This window comes from Ciconia boyciana, chromosome 5, assembly GCF_034638445.1.
Source record: "Ciconia boyciana chromosome 5, ASM3463844v1, whole genome shotgun sequence".
Classification (NCBI taxonomy): Eukaryota; Metazoa; Chordata; class Aves; order Ciconiiformes; family Ciconiidae; genus Ciconia; species Ciconia boyciana.
The window spans coordinates 50,328,779-50,343,162 of NC_132938.1; the positions used below are offsets into that span (position 1 = coordinate 50,328,779).

Genomic DNA, 14,384 nt, shown 5'->3' on the forward strand with positions numbered 1-14,384 from the left:
TAAACTTGATTTCAAGATGTTAAATCATTGTCTGGGAAAGGCAAGCCTCTATGAAGTTACACAGATTATTCTGTAGCATCAGTAACAGGCTACTATGTAATCCTCAGTATTGTCTCCTATTCAATTTTTTTTCTCAAATAAACCACATTTTATAGAGAGGTTGGGACTGGAGGTTTAGGGCAGCTTTGTGCAACATTCTTTTAGGGAAATTAACACCGTGGTGCTTTCTTTGTGCAGCTTTGGATTTGAAATCTCTCTAGAGGGGCAGTTTGGAAGGATAGTCATTGTTTAATTAGTACTCTTTTCAATTAGCATCTGGAGTTAAAGATCCACAAGTAGGTATATATCCAAGAAATTCTCAGAATTACCTACCAGTAACTGAATATGCAGAAGTTCAGAAAATCACTCATCCTCCCTCACTTCAGCATCTTCAGAGATTTTCTTCCTTTAAATTAGCAAAAACAAATGTGAAGTAAGCAGGACTGCATGCTCTTCTTCTACTTCCATGCTCAAAGAGTACAACCCAGAGGCAGCTATAAAATCACTTTCTTTTCCAGTTCCTAAACTCAACACATGCACACCTAAGAACATATGCAGGTAAGGTACACTCTGAAAACAACAGTAATATCATTAACTACAAAAGGTCAATATGGTCCTACTTAGGCATGCATACAGCTGGTCTGGGTATCAAAACTGTTAAGGACCAACAGATGCTCAGAACCCTGGAAAAATCAGGATCTTGCATACAGATTTGGAAGCCGAAGCTTAGGTATCAATTCAACTATGTGGAGACTTTCACAGCTTCTAAGGAAACCACCCCCCCCTAGCAGACTATGATGCATGTCTTGTTTAGTCAGCCCACTACTACTACTTGATGAAATGGCATACAGACAACAACAGGCAGAAACAAACATTTAGTAGGGAGATTTAGGTAGAAAAAAGAAATCCTGCCTGACACTCACCAGTTACTAGCTGTTTTGAACCATTACTTCAAGGACTTTAAAGGACTCCATTAGCTTGATTCTTCAGAGACTTTAGGCAAAACTAAGCCAAACCACTACACTAAAAATTACAGGTCACTTATTCTTATTTGCTATTGCTTTACAACAAATTCTTTTTTTCCTAATAACTGCAGTGTAAAGGTTTGCTTATGGAGGGCTGTTTCTACCTATGGGAAAAGCAAGCTGTTCCACATAGGTTGCCATACTGTTGGGAGGAGCAATACAGCTCCAGCTCCTACTTCACCTCACCTCTAGCAAGAACAGCTATACTGGCAACTGCTCCTGCCCTACTGAGTAAGGAAGGGGCTGGAGTATGTAGGCAGCAGTTACCTGGAGAGGGAAGGAAGGGTAGCTCACATCAGTGCTTCTCCTCTCCCTACAGCAACAATGGCTTATCCTCAGAACAGAGAATCACAGCTTTGCCTTCACTTCTGAGATGCCTTAAGCCAGCTCTGTGTATGAATACCTGAAAACAAGACAGCTCAAGGTAAGCATACTAAAATAATTAATTTTTATATACCATTAATGTATATGAGTACACAAACAGACTATCAATTTCTAGCTGAAAATCATCTGTGGCAGAGCCAAACTCATTGTTATGCTGAGAGAAGCCATGATGAGAAATCTTTCTCTTTAATTTGTAACAAGCCTGAAGAAAAAAGTCATCCAACATCCAGGGAAACATCACCTCCAACATTCTTAGCAAAGTATCATCAGTTGCAAGTAATCTGATTTTCTGGGAAAAGATTTCCATTTGTATCATGCCAAAGACAACAGAAGGCCATAGGTATTCCTCAAGAAGGATGGTTCTTTGCCTTCTGAAATGAGTCAATAAGAAACTAGTCAGAAAACCAGGGAGAGTTGACTGAATGGGGATACACACTGCAAGCTGTGTTTGCACCATCACGTATCTTCCGCTTGTTTAGATGTAAATTCAGTATTCCAGGTCCCAGACCACTTGCTGCCTAAGGAAATAATGTTAACTCATGAGCGAGCACAGGAAGGCTGGGAAGGGGAGAAGGGGAATGCCAGTTGCACAGCTTTTACACTGATCCTTATCAGACCACTCTCAGGGCAGAATACCTGTTGTCTCTTGCTTTCTTAGCTGGAGGTAAGGTGCCTTTACTGGGAGTTAGCTGTGGATAAGAGGGAAAAAATGATACAAGAACAAATAATATAAAATGCTGGAAAACCACCTGGTAGGGGAACCCAGTCTACTCTTGTATTCAGCAAACCGGAAGATTTTTCCTATCTCACTCACGCAAACTCCCCTCTCCAAACAACCCTCCATGGCAGCTATCTAATTAGCAATGCTGGCACTGGTGCGGGAGGATGAGCCTGCCTCTGAGTTCACCTCTGCCCCATGGCAGAGACATGCTTTATTACTAATGCACCAGTTTGCTGCTGATCATGGAATAGAAACAGATTTAATCTGGGTACATATGTATGTTTTTGTTAAACTCATTTTCCAGGTACTGAATATCTTTGCAACTAAGGCTGAGTAGGAAAAAACAAAGATGGTTTCATGGAAGAAAGAGCTTTTCATTACAGCTATCATGTTTAGTAGAAACAAAAACATGTATGAAAGCCCACTGTTGCAGGTCTACACCTGAAAGGTGTTTGTGAGGTGTCACAGGCCTCACACCTAAATACAAAAATAATGAACAGGAAAGAGATTCAGTAAAACTGCTAACACGTAATATCATAATGCCACTAAGAAATGGTAATGACTGCATACTTATTCTCACAGAATAAAAACATTAGCATACCAAAACCATATACAATATTTTAGCAATCACAATCAAGCAGGATCAGAGCCCCAAAGATCCTGCACTCTAACAGAAGCACATATTTACAAATATGTCATTAAGCCAAATATTTAACCTGCACTTCAGAGAGGTCACCCAAGCAAGCTTAATTCTGGTTTTCTTTCGTATTGGAATTTCTACTTGCTGAGAAAAAAAATGGTACCCTAGGCCACAATTCCTGTTCTTCCCCTCCATTTCCATTGACACCCACCCACTTCAGCTCCTACCCCTTTTTTTAATATTCCATCCATCTTGCTTGTTCCTTCCCTCCCATACCCTTGGCCCTGTTCAATCTCAGCTCTGCTTGCCCTCACCCCACCTTCTATCTCTTCTCCCACACACCAGTCACCAGTCCCTCCTCCTCTGCCTCTACTCCTCCAAAGACACTCGCCTACTTTCTCTTCCACCTACACCTCTCCCTCCCCTTTCCAGCTCCTGCCCCTCCCTCCTTTCTCTCCCCAATTTCCCAGGCCCCTCCTGGGGTTCCTGCACCCAACCTCCCCCCCTCCGCATGCAGTCATGCCAGCTTTCCTTCAGGCTCCAACGGCAAGAGCTCTGAGAAGACAAGGGGAAAATCAGTCCTGGCACTGCACACTGCTGCAACTGGAAAGGATTAAACACAGTGAGCAACCAACTCAGACCCCAAAGCCCTAAGATAAAGCGTATTCAGTTGAGTGGGCATCAAAAATACCCGAAGGGACAGAACATGCTGCGTGGACACAGAATCTTCTGAGCCCTACAGCAATATGCACAAACGTATTTAGGCTTACAGCTCCTACCGAAATGTCTACTTCCCTGCCCCCCAAATCTACAGCTCATCAGAAGACTGAACACCTTTGTGAATCTTGAACTCAGCCATTAGGTTCTGACAAGTCTGCGTGGTGCGTGAGCTAGCTTAGATTTTCAGAGGCTCACAAATTGACCAAAAATGGAGAACTTAACATAGCTAAATGTAGACTTGGATGGATGCCCTGACAAATTTCAAGTCTCTGCTTGAAAACAGACTAGAGCTTCAAAAGCAAAACAGGTATGCATTTATTTCAAGATAGGCAAAACATCTTTACTCCTTAAACTCGTTTTCAGAAATGGACAAACGTACTTGAAACTCTCCCACAATGCAGCCTGAGGCAGATCCTTGGCTGGAATAAGTTCACCCCAAATGCTTACAATTTGGAAAGCTGTATAGAATTTAAAATGAGGTCTCTATAACAGAAAGCACCAGATTACACTATCTTCATTCATAATTAGCACATACACACTCAGCTTTTTAATTGCTTTTTCCACATTCCTGCCATTACAGCTACTGTAAACATCAACCCTGAAAATTTAACCATCGTTTTATGTCAGCACTATTTTGTTGTGCTGGGCGAGCACAGGCCAGCCTACTCAGTCTTTAAACAGATTCGATGACCAGCTTTGCAAGAAGGCACTGACTGTAATTCATATCAAAGATTCTCTGTATTTCTCCTCCCATGTTTCTTCAAAATATTTGAAAAGGGTTATTTAGAAGACTTTCACCAAGATGAAGCTGGTAAAGATGTCTGTATGTGGGCAAATGTTGCAAGCCACTTGCAACAGAAAAGAATTAAACAAGGGTATGTTTCCTTCTTGTTTGATGTTCCTGTGACCACTCATTTTGAGGATTCTTGGCTCCCCACTGATGCTAGTATGACCCTGATGGTGCTCAAAACAGCGCACAATTGGCTTCTGCATTTCAAAACTGAACCTGATTATTTTGCCTGTCTCCTCTTCTGAGGGACAAACTTCAGAGAAAAGATGTAAAAACAATTTAGGAAGTTATCTGTGTATGTCACATACTGACCTTTATCATCCAGGACTCCACAGAGCAAGAATTCCACATCAAGAATTACTGGAATTGTGAGGTTTTTCACCAACATTTGACAAGGCTTCTTTGATGGAAAAGGCATGTTATACTAACCCAAAATTTCCACTAATGTTTATTTTAATGTGAAAAAGTATTAAATCTATCTTAGATTTCTTTGCAAACAAGCAAAAAAAAGTTGGCAGGCCTGCTGCTGCTTCCAACCAGTCCTCCAGGACCTTTATATTATTATTATTATTATCATTATTATTAACAGTGATTTCCCCTGACTATCAGTCAAACCTGCTGTGCAAGGCAAAGCTGAACTGCCACACAGCTTTTTGCTGATGGGCTCTGCCAGACATTCTCAAGAACAATATCGGAATATTTTTAAAGCTGTTACAACCTGGCCTATATTCTTCCCCTTCAACAATGTCAGCATAAATCTCAAAAATCATGATTCAACCTCTGAAACAAATTGATGGCTTCACCAGAACAGAAAAGATAGATACTTAAAAATCGGTCCTATAGATCAATACATCCATTAGAATGTGTCACCTGAACCCATTCATAACTCTCTGTTGTGAGGGATGTCACAAGCTTAAGTAGCCTAAGACCAAACAAAAATGACCAAAGAGTCATCTCATTGTCTTTCTGAGGTAGTCTCTATTCGAACAATACAGGATATTTCAGTAACCTCTACAGTTCTGTGAAGGTTATGAAGATTCTGTGAAAGTAGTGCAAATTAAAAAAATAAATGAATAAAACATTTCCAGTAGCAGGGAATTCTCTTTACTCAAACCTTCCTTAGTCAAACTTTTTAAAAATAGGTTATAAAGTCTGCTAATTATAGAGTACTGAACCTCATTCAGTCAATCACAGCACTGGATCCACTCAGAATAAACACCACCACTACTGATAAATGTACAATATTCTTAATACCATTTAGCTCCTTATATGAGCAAGGGCATAATTAAGGTGCTTGATGCTGATCTATGCAGAATACTCATGTTTAAAGGAGCCACTGTCAATATTTCACTTTGCTGGATGAAGCATAACGAACACTAATGAAGAGCTTTGTCATGGTCTTCTAAAGAAGAAGTCTAATAGCCTGGGAATCCTGACATTGAACACATTAGTTCATTCAAATCTTGTTTCCCAGTCCTTCACTTGCAACTACCCTTCTTTGATTCTAGTCAGAAAAGTTAATCTGTTTTTTCCTCTATCAAATATATTACTCTGCTCTCAGGAATCTGTTGCATGAATCCAGACTCCATACACTCACAAGTACCTATCCAGAAGAGGCAAAGCAAAACAGACAACATGCAGTAACATACTTTTACAATGCTGCAAGTAAACAGGACATTAAAATTACTTATTCTCATTTGTTCAACACAATAACTTTACATCCAACTATTAAGTGTTTTCACATTCTGTAATATAGTTATACGTGCTTCTGTGATGCCATAATCCTCTTCTCTTTAGGAAGCTCCAGGAAACACACTTGTTGATTCACACCAGAGCAGAACATTATTAAATAAAACTAGTATTCATAAGTGTGTGAATGTGCAACAAAAAGCAAGTAAAGTGGATCCCAAAAGAGCATCTTACTTATTTTTGCATCTGTATTTTCTCTGAGATTATTCAAAATGCACCCCAGTTACAAGAGATCTCACAACACAGTTATTACACTTGTGCAGGGATGCCATTCGAATTAGGTAATAAAACCTACTGAGTAGTAAGATTTTAATTCTCACTATTTGGTATTGCACAAAGACTTTAAAATAGCTTTTAATGATATTTGAATGAGATGAACAGAATAACCCCAATAAATATACAAAAGGGGTTTCTCTTAGTAGCTCTGTCCTACTTTTAAAGCTTTTACTCTAATAGCAATGCTATTCTTTACCTCCCCTGTAGCAGATTGCACAGTTTTCTCCTGTCTTTGTAGCATGGCTAATAAGTTCTGGGTTAGAGCAGCTTAGACCTCAGGCTACTAGTATGTTGAAATCAATTATGCAAAGCCCATTCATTTTGATACAATGTACTAAACTGCTGCTGTCACCGCAATAGAATGGCTGCTCAGATTGGTTTCTTGGATTTCTCCCCCCCTGCCCCTTCTTTTTTATCATTACAATGTCTTCATCCATGGCCAAAGTTGGCATTCTTTGTCAAATATGCTGCCTCCTACCTAGGATGCAATGCTCATTTCAAGATTAATCAAAACCAACTTGAAATTCTAGTAGCAATGAAAGCTGAAAACATGAATTCTGCGTATAGCATGAGTTTTACATGCAATGAGATTAAGAACCTAATTCATTCAGTATATCAAATCACTAATTTGGTTACAAATGACTATTCCAAGGTTAAAGAAAGAAAATTCTCTAAAAGCATAAGAGCTGCACAAATTAAGAAGCCCTTCTCTAACCTTTGTTTTTAAATGGATAGACAATGTGTGTATTAACAAGATACTGTGATATAATTACTTGCTTATAAATTTAGGATGTAGGTGTATACCTTACAGTTCTTAAAAGTGGAAGTGGCATTAGCTATCTCAGATTTCTTGTCAAATTTACTTTATTTTTATAACATATTCATCCATTTCAATGGCAATCATAATTCTTATATGAAACTATTATTTATCATAATAGAACGAGGAACAACAGTAAAAAAAAAAATTATTAAAACATACTCAAGAGACATCGTGACTATATACATGAGGTTTCTTAAGACACCTGAACCAATCCATTAATTCAAAGGCACTGAAATGGGTGGACTTCTCTAAGAAGCTTTTCAACTTGCAACACTGGTAGGAAAGCTTTTTCTTTTTTTTAAAAAAGCGAACATTTCTCTGTCTGTTTAGTATGCCGAGTCAGCTCAACAAAGGGTCAGACAGGAACCAGAAGGGAGGAGGGAGCAGGACTACCCCTTTTGGCAGTAGTGAGCCATTTCATTGGCACAGCCAACTCATGCAACCTCACATCCTACCTTACTAAAGGATGTGAAAATATACTAATGCCACTGAAAATCATGAACTTACCATGTATGATTCAACATTACATCTTAGTCAGAAAATAACAGCCCTTAAAATTCTATTTGAGCCCATAAATGAAGTAAAAAGTTAGTAGCAAAAGAATCACAAGTGGCTCACATGTTGCCAGGGAGATAAATTCAGAAAGAAACAGGAAACAATGCTTCAGTCTATAAATGTGAGGTACTAAGGTGGAAGGAGGGGCATAACTTTCAACTTGCAGATCGTGAGCTTATACAAAAGACCCCAAACAAAGGACACACAAGAACCCCTCACGAGGGCTGCCAAAATAAAAGTATCAGTACTTCACTATGAAACTGAGAGTGTATTTCCAGGTATGTTATTTCTCACAGTGAAGCCAATTTAAAAAGAATCTGACTTCCCTCACCCCTTCTTCATCTGTCTTCCTTCACCTCTCCATGCACAGCCTGTTGTTTTCTGCAAGGTGCCAACGCAACTGCTTGAGGTATAACTGTAAGGCATATCACAGAAATGCCCTAGATTAAAAAAGACAAAAACCCCTTCTAATTAAACTCAATAACTGTGACATAAATACTTTCCAATAGTAAGAATGATACAGCACTTGAATACAGAATAGGGAACTGCTTGAACTAAGTCATGCCTCACATAATGAAAGGCTGTAAAGTTACAGAGCAATTTCTCCCTAAATATACAGGCCTGAGTCTCAAAAACTACATTTCCACATGTCTCCTGGACAGATGAGCATGCAGCCCAATTATTCTGAGCCTAACTTACCCCTCCACAAGAGAATTTGTGAACTAACAAACAGAAAACATGCAAACTATCTGTAAAAGAAACCAGTCACACCTTTAGCTTGGACACTATCAATTACACACCATCTTCAAACTTCTGCGAAGTCTGGGAAATAAGGAAGGTGCAACATGCCACCAGAGAGCTATGTCCACCGTAAACATCGTGGGAATGTAAACACAGTGCAGCGTGAATGCTGCGGGTGTTGGCAGAATGCTCATTTTCTGCTCTGCTGCTGCGGGACTAGCTTACCAGTGCTTGCAAAACTTGTTCCTTTCCCATCTCCCAGCCTCCCCCAAACCCTTTCAATTCAATCTCAAACTGCAATGATCATTAAAAACAATGAGTATGTCTGGCGCAAGTAAACGTGCCTTGACTATCAACGATTCATTAAGTACCTGGCACTGGATCCATAATATGGGATTCTGACATGGAAAGAAAAGCTTTAGAGCTCATTGAAAAGTACGAGCTTTACATACAAAAGAGTTAGAAGGTGCATCTTTGTCTAACAAATAAGAGAAGGCTAAGTCCTTTGTGACGATGCTGATTGTTTCATCCTCTGTATAAGCTAATTTTCCTATTTAGATACCACCTTTTCCAAATCACAGATAAATTAAGTCAACTTTAGCTAATGTGGTAATGATTTGTAGTGAGTGGCAGAAATTCCCCCGTAATTATGCATGAATTGATGTGTGATTTCATAATGAGTTTAAGTGAAGAAATCATCATTTTGTGATAAATGCTTTATTTCTTAAAATGCTTGTAACACATTTCTAATAAATTTAATCAAGTGACTCGCACTCATGTAACATTTACAATTATTAGGTGTGCAGTCTTTTACACTGCCTTATAGCTTTGGCTGATTGCTGTGTGTTAAAGTTTAGCATTTCATAAACATGGTTATAACAACCATTATGTTATTTTTGCTCAGAACCATGAATTATTTCAGTTTGAAGTTAATTTACATTCTGTGCAAGTTTTGTGCCTCAAAGGCAAAATTCTTTCGCCATTTACATATGGATGTACACCTTAGGAAATGAAATCAAGTGCTTCTACCTTTCAGGACACACCTCGTCCTTCAACATGTCACGTGAGGGATAGCAAAGTCTCACTATAGAAAGCTCATTACTGGATTCCCAATTTAAAAGAACTCCCAAAGTACAACTGCTTCATCTCTCTAAAACATCCTTGATCAGTCACCCCCAGTCCTTCCAACTCTCCTGGCTGAAAACCAGTACAACATTCAATTTGGTAGCAGAGCTGAATTTCTGTGGGAGCTGGGGAGGAAGAAAGCTTTCTAAAATGACCTGAAGGCATCTTATCCTATGTTTTTTTTACTAAGAATTTTAGCTCAGATCTTTCCTTCTATAGCAAGCTGCTATAGGGAATGGATGACCAAGGGGAGTCCCAGATCTAGAGACTTCTGTGAGCTGCCCCATCCTTAAAGACTGGAAATCAGATACTTCCTACACTTCCACACATTTAGGTGCTGGAATTTAGCTATCCCAAGTGTACCATAGGGGTTAGCAACTTCCTAAAAGGAGATCTGCCTGACCAAGGGGAGCCTACAGCTCTGCTATGCTTCCTCACACTCCAATCCCTTCTTAGAGCTTCAGAAGAAAAAGGTAAAAGGAAACCTGTCTTGGTATTCCACATCTGCAAGAAATTTTTGTTTTATTTCTCACTACAAATAAAAACCTCATATAAAAAGAATATTAAACTCAAGATGGTGAAGCTGGCCAGTTTTAAATGCTGAATCAGTGTTAAATGGTACCAGTAGTAAATCTCAAATGCCACGATTACTTACACAGTGCTTTCCCTAGAGCTAGAAAAGATCATTCAAAGAACTACACATTAGCACCTCAAAAGACAAGAAGAGATCTTACATGTATCAAATACATACAAATGTTTATTTTGATGCTAGGGTGGACTGGAGCCATTTATATTTGAGTTAACATGAAGAATATAGTCTAAAAATAAACCCATACTGCTATCTCAAGAAGAAAAAGAAAGAGGCTTGGAATAACTGCTTGAGCACCTGAGTTCCCTGGAACACATCATTAATGCATAATTATCACTGAATACACTGATTTTGGTTTGAACTTAGTAACTTATCAGTGAACCCAAGTTCCAATGATCTACATTCAAAAGGATTTTATTACATGCTCAATTCCCTTAGGATTCCTAGAAGAATTGTAGCACAAGTATATCTTAGCAAATCTCTCTCTTAAGAGCCTCTATATTATAGCTGTTAATAAATCCATCTAGATGATAATCTTGCTTCCTATCTTCCCACCTATTCCCACATGAGGTCAAAAAGGTGAGTGACAGTGACAAACTGAAAGCCTCTTCCCTGAGCAGGTATTCATTCCTCCCTGATCCTCACAGGCATTCTTCAAGTTTTTTCCCCCCACTCTGGTATAAAGTTGAATCACAGGACAAGCTGGAATCAAGCTTCGGATTCCTCTGTCCTGCCAACCTGTTCTTGCCAAATTCTATCCTCCCACAGCCAGAATATGTTTGACAGCCTAATTCAGCCCATTTAATCATCCTCCTTCAAATATCCAGACTCCTCCTCATCTAAGCTACACTCCCTGACTGTATTTGTTAAAGTTTTTGTTTTACAATCAATAACAATGCCAAAGATTAAAAAAAAAATACACTGATCATGTGGGCTGGGATTTTTGAAGGAGGAAGGTATTGAACTTCCATTGGATTCCAACAGGAGTTGGGCTTCTATTTGTTTTACAGGCCTCTGAATATCTCGGGTCTAATATATCAAAGGTATAGTGTGGGAAAGACAGAGAAAAAAAGTTTTGAAAAATGTAGGAGTAGTAGTTCTCTTCAGAAGAAGGGTAAGTGATTGTCAGTTGACTTAAATGCTCAGGCTTCAGGAAGACCAAACATCCCCTGACTTTCTTCACTTTAAGGCTCAGTGCATAGTCTCCTTAATTCCACTGCTTGCTTACAACAAAATACTAGCTTTTTGGTATAAAAGTTAACAAAGCTTCAACTTATTGAACCTCAAATGTCAAAATTTGCATTATTTTTCTGCAGCTGTGTATGCTATTCCAACTGGCTCATACTTAAATGTTACTAAAAAAGCCCATCAAAAAAGCAACCAATACATGCACTATTAAAAGCCGTTCAAAATCTCACTCTTCTGTTGTAAAATTCTTCCAAATAAAGTTGTGTACGTTTTTCCTTCCTCTGAAATATTTATTTAATTTACACAAATAAATACTGCATTTGTCAGTATGTACAGGACAGGACATTGCAATTTGCTTTTTCAAGTAAGTACATTAAACATTCAATATTTCTCACAAAATAAAAACCACACACTATCCTTACACCTTTTGTTACACATACTAAGCCAGAGGCTCTCTCTTAAAAACATTCTGTTTCATTTCTCTCTTCAAAAAGGTCCTGTATTTAGAACTGTTTAAATAGTATTTTTCTTCATCAGGTTTTTTATTTTATATGGGTCTAGAGGTAGTACTTCTCCAGTGTTGTATCCTGTATATGGGATCAGTTACGACATTAGTGAGCATTCCATATTTCAGCGTGAAAGCCATTCTAAAAGGCAAAATACCATAAAATCATCAGGAGATTGTAATATTAGCATTGTGTTTTCTCAGTCTAAACTCACATCCTGTAGTAAAAAGGGAAACATCGCGTTCATATGATCAAGATCTCAGGTTAATTCATCAATAATATTTTATAATTTTATCTGGCCATCTATGTTTTATGAATGTTATTTGCACTTTCCACAGAGCTGTAAAAATAATGAACAATATAAATTCTATTTTTTATGTTCCCCTGAAACACTGAATAATCAAACCTAAGCCATAACATCACTAAAATGCACAAAGAAAAATGCACAATCAGATCATTTTTAGAGAAAGGCTGTTGAGCTACACACTTTCCGTAAACATAGATTAGTTTTGCAAAATGGAAACAAAATATGTTGTTCCTCCTTTCTATAAATATACTGTATTCTAAACTGATAGGCATACACAATCTGTCAGGCAGTAAGAGACGGTTATCTATATTGTTTATTGTTTACCTAATAACACAGGCTAACTAATTTTGGAATAGTACTATTCATGATGGCCAGTAGACAGTAACAATAATACACATTCCACTCAACTAAAAATCCTTGCAAGTTTTGCCAAAATAAGAAGACCAAATCTAGGAGTACTGCAGCTACGACGTGTCTTCTAATTGATTGGCATGCGCCATACCTGCGGTGAACACCCATATGAACAAGTATAAGCCAGAGACATCACAGCATACAGCTACTCTTTACAGCTCCAGCTAAAGGAATTGTTTCAGTATATACCTAAATCAAATAAATTCTCTAATACCTTTCAGAACAGGGACCTCTGTCATCAACTGTAATGGCACATTCAATTTCAACTGTAAAACAGGACAAATAGATTAATACTGAAATACTACAGCAGTAGGCATGACATAAAAGCATAAATGTTTTAATATGTTAGCATTACCTGTGGCAGTGAATATTTTTATTGTAACTGATAAATTTCACTTTATGTTGAACTATACTGGCATCAACAAAAGGCATGGAATGGATGAGACGGACAGAAAACAGGTACACTACCCCCAAAACTGTTTCCAAGAGTAAGCTGAGATTCTTTGGATGAGTTAGTAGAGACTTTGTATGAGTCATGTTCTTGAAAAGTTAGTGGTATTAAATGAATAGTAAATAGTACACTTACCCCCCAAAATTACAATCCCACTCCAGCATTTGCCAATATATGATATGTAGTTATTGGAACACATTGAAGATTAATGAGCACACTGAAATGTACCCACACCCGTTTCAGTGCCACTTGGAGTCAGAATTATGGCATTAACCCACAGGCTCTGCATCCCAGGAACCAGTAAGCAGTGCCAAAGAATCCTTGTTAAGTTATAATTACAAGATTTCCGTTTTGTCAGCCACTTCAGGGGCAGATGCATGTGATTTCAAGATGCCAGCTCTTTAGTGTTAGATGGAAACAGGATGAGATCATTAATTAAAACTAGTTAAATAAAATTTCAAATATTTTCTATAAACTGCTCTCATTTTCCAGTGCACCATAGCTACAGTCTGCCCTACACAAACCTACGTAGTTTTATAATTAAAGTGTTACAGAAAAAGGGGAAATATATTTCTAAGGAAATATACTTTAGCATACAAAAAAAAATTAAAACAGAGATATATCAGAGTAGGTGCGGTCCAGCATCAGATGAAGTGTGGTTTAGCTAGTTTTTTAAACTTAGTCCTGTTTTTGCCACATTACTTTCTTTATATGAGTCTATGAAATTTTAAATAAATTCAGAATTATAAAGGGAATAACTTCCCTGCCTCATTCAGTAGTAGAAAGAAGGCTGACTGCAGTAACTTCCATTTTCTTACATACAATAAAACCCTTGAGACATTCCTATTAATAATCACTGAGAAATGCAAAGAAAAAAATAAAATAAAGACCTGAGCAAAGTTTTAGGAAGAAGGGGAACTTATCAGTTGTGGAATTCATCTGGGTATGACACAGGTTGCTGCAGACTTAAAGCCACTGGAAGTCCTTGCTTCAGGGTTCTGGAATATAAAATATTCATGGTGTATAATTTTGCATAATTTGTTTAGCTACTGAAGCATAATTTAGTTCCTTGGTGCACAGATACAAAGAAAAGAATGAAGGAAAGAACAAAATATTTTACCAAAACTAAAGGTTTTTTACCATTCTGTTGTGTGTGGTGTATGACATCCACATGCATACAAACTAGTCTTTAGATATTACAAATAAACAGATACATATAGATATCAATACCAAAACATCTTTAATGTGTTCGGTGTTAGGTTCTCATGCTTTTGTTCATTTGCTGAAGATATTGACTTCCCCTCAGCCACATGCTGTACTCTCGGAAATATATCTGAGTTGGGCATA

General features: G+C 38.0%; 1 long non-coding RNA gene across 1 annotated transcript; it reads right to left on the bottom strand.

Moving 5' to 3' along the window:
- Positions 1 to 371: 371 nt before the first annotated feature.
- Positions 372 to 14,036, bottom strand: LOC140651838 (uncharacterized). Its single transcript, XR_012042547.1, has 4 exons — positions 13,928 to 14,036; positions 12,801 to 12,852; positions 1,332 to 1,467; positions 372 to 445 (listed from the first exon to the last, which is right to left on the bottom strand). It is a non-coding gene; the product is annotated as an uncharacterized lncRNA (long non-coding RNA).
- Positions 14,037 to 14,384: the final 348 nt, after the last annotated feature.